Consider the following 2,173-nt stretch of genomic DNA (forward strand, 5'->3'; position numbering starts at 1 on the left):
TTTCACAGAATACCTTGGGAATTCTGTCATAGCCGTGCAGCTCGAGGGTTAGCCCAGATCGTCTGGCTTGGAATTTGTCTACAGGAACACAGACCACTATACAGAGGAAACCCTAAAAGACGGTTCAGAGCAGGTTTCAAAGTGGAAAAGGTAATACAAACATGACTGAAACACAGAACTCATTGACGAAAAGAGGAAAGGAAGCATACAACACAAATTCCGAAAATGACAAATCAAATAAAAAAACAAATGTGATAGAGTTAAACTGTTTTGGTCATGGAAACCAAGAACTGTTTGCAGAGGCTTAAAACACAGACATCTATTTGTGATGGAAGGTTTTCGTGTCCTCCGAACACAGCGCAGAGACAACACTCACTTTGATACAACTGACATAGCTATTGTGTGTGAATCCCCCGGCGTTTTCAAAGTTTTTGTTTCAGCGATCTTTTCTGCTGAACTATAGTTTACATATTTAAGACAGCTGAGTGTATAGGCTGCATATTTATATTTGTCCAGAGCGACAGAGAAGTGATAAGGGACAGTACATACCTGACATGAGTATAGAATCAAACGGAATTTTCAGCGGAAAGGCCTGACTGATTGACAGCTTCCACGTTCTACACTAGTATCTGCAGAAAACGTAAGAGAGGGCTTTCATTTTCCGAAGAGACTAAAAACCGTATGACACACAGATGCCAATTTCCAGGGGTAAGTGAGGTGCCAGAGGCACATCTTCCAGCGCATCCGCCCAAGGGATTTCATGTCACGTGGGACAAAACACTAGCCTATGGTGGAGGGGTCCTGTGAGGGCACAGAGCACGTGACGGGCAGAGCCCAGTCACGGCTCCCAGGGTTCTCAGGTCCCCAGCATTCCCGAGGGGACACGCAGACCTGCCGGGAGATACGTGCCCAGAGCACCGAGGAAGTAAATGACAACCTGACCGTGAACACGACAGGCTCTGGGCAAGTCCCGGTCCTCCTGCGGACTGGGGTCTCGTCTCACGTTCTTCTCTCAAGGACGATGTTGTGTCCTCCCTCCTGAGAGCGCCCAGAGGAAGGGACCTCTCCGCACAAGGATGACTCACCCCGGAAGGAAGAAGGGGGCAGCGGAGTTTGTTGAATGCCAGGGCTGCATCTGCGGCTCCCTCACCGCATTTCTCTCTCGGGATTCACCAAAGAACAATAAAAACGTGAATCCTTTCGAGGCGGTAGAAAGAGAGAAGGAAGAGGCTCCGCTCAGCAGACGGACGCACGTCTCCACGGCACCGGCTGGAGTTCAGTCAAGGGCGCTAAGTGCACTTACAAAATGAAGCAAAGCCACGAGCATTCGCCTGTCCTCCGAGGCACACGGCCCCCTCCCGCCTCCCATGCGCAACGCAGGCCCAGGCCAAATTCCAGGCCTGCAGCGCAGACGGTGAGCGGCCTCCACGGACCCTTCGGCCCGGCGAGAGGACAGAATAGGCGAGGCCAAGGCCCTGCGCTCCCCACTTTTCTGTCCAGATGCCTCCACCCCTGCACGGTGCACATGGTCAGCCACTTTTCCTCCTCCTCCTCGTCACCACGCCAGACGTATTCTCGGAAAGAGGTGCCTCTTTGAATAAGTAAAGCAGGGACCACGGATTCTGGTTGCACTGTTGCATGTCTGAGCTTTGGGCCCTTGGGTTGCATAGCTCTTGAAAATAGCAAGTTTTCCCTGTCCTTTTAGTAATTCCTACAGCTCCATGCTACAGGGTCTCGTGGGTTTTCAAATCAGGTTTCTTGCCAAAATCGGGCTTTGCCTCAAAAGGGCATAGACATAAAATTTCATGGCACTTTCATGTTTTCCCAAAAGAATCCACCTCGACAGAAAAGTCTTCAGGAGACACGTGCCCATGCGGACAGGCGCTTTGGGAGAGGAGGCGAGAGAGAGCACACGGCAGGGGGGACAACGTCAGAAGCGCTCACAGAAATGACGATTCCTCAAGTGTCTCCTGGGCTGCGCGGCCAGTGAGGACGCCAGACTCCTCGAGAGGCTCCTGGTCACGTTCTCACTGAGCTGCGCACACTCTCTTCCCTCCATGTCCGACCTGTTCTCCAGCAATGTACCTTCCCCTCCATTTTCCTAACGATAAGTTAGCTTTCCTAAGTCTACGTCTTACTATGAACACCTCGGATGAGCACGATTTGGAGAGTC

Source organism: Suricata suricatta, chromosome 3 (assembly GCF_006229205.1).
Source record: "Suricata suricatta isolate VVHF042 chromosome 3, meerkat_22Aug2017_6uvM2_HiC, whole genome shotgun sequence".
In the NCBI taxonomy this organism is placed as follows: Eukaryota; Metazoa; Chordata; class Mammalia; order Carnivora; family Herpestidae; genus Suricata; species Suricata suricatta.